Here is a 1174-nt window from a genome sequence, read left to right on the forward strand (position 1 = left end):
TCGAGAGTGTCTCACTTTAGCACACACACACACCGACACACACACACTCTAACACACCAACACACACACACACACACACACACTCTAGCACACTAACACACATGAACACACAGAAAAGCATCTGATAAGGAGAGCGGAGGAATCAGCCCCTCCTTTCCCCCATCTAAGCAAACACCAGCACACACACACACACACACACCACACAGACACCAATGCATACACACCGAGAGAAATACACACACCATCTGATAAGGAGAGCGGAGGAAAACAGCCCCTCCTTTCCCCCATCTAAGCAAACACCAGCACACACACACACACACACACACACAGCACACAGACATTCATGGATACACACCGAGAGGGATACACACACCATTCTGACGAGAAATGTATAAATGATGTGACGATGTATTGACGAAACCACCACTTGGCACTGGCTCGCTCGGTGTGCGGAGGTGCGTGGTCCGGATTGTGGTCTACTTGTGCTGTGACGGTTCAGTAAAACTCTGCAGATTGCCATCTGACTCTGTCTCACTCTCTGTTCACCTCGCCGACATTCAATCAAAGAACTATGAGGGAATTCCTTTCAGTGGAGGGACTGGGAGACCCATGTTACTGACCAGACACTCTGTACCAGTGATGGCTGTTTACTGCAGAGTGGAGGGACTGGGAAACCCATGTTACTGACCAGACACTCTATATCAGTGATGTCTGTCGGAGTGTAGAGCTACTGTATCATTCTAACACACTGTAGACCACTTATACCAACAAAATACCACTTACAGCGCCTTTAAGTAAATAATTGAGTTTGAGTACTTCATCGAGCACGTCGAGTGGTGGGCAATCCACTACTAAGGCATGTCTGAATTTAATTAACTTAATGATGTTGTCAACATATTTGGGGTTGGGCAATCGAATTACTATAATTCAATCGAATTAAATACATATCTAAATAGGCCTTGCAGTGATGAAAACCTGACTTAAACAAATAGCATCACCCATAACACACAGAGGCGAGCATCTCTCCTCCTTGCTTGCAGCAGTAGTAGCAGCAGTAGGCAGGGCTTACCAGCCATGCTCTTCCCACCCAGGGGAGGGGTCTGTGATTGAAGCCGCGTTGGGGCATCGCTTTCCCCGCACTGATTTCCGCGCTGCGCGCCGCTACACGGGGAAG

The sequence above is a fragment of the Notolepis coatsorum genome (assembly GCF_963971535.1).
Source record: "Notolepis coatsorum genome assembly, chromosome: 10".
Taxonomy (NCBI): Eukaryota; Metazoa; Chordata; class Actinopteri; order Aulopiformes; family Paralepididae; genus Notolepis; species Notolepis coatsorum.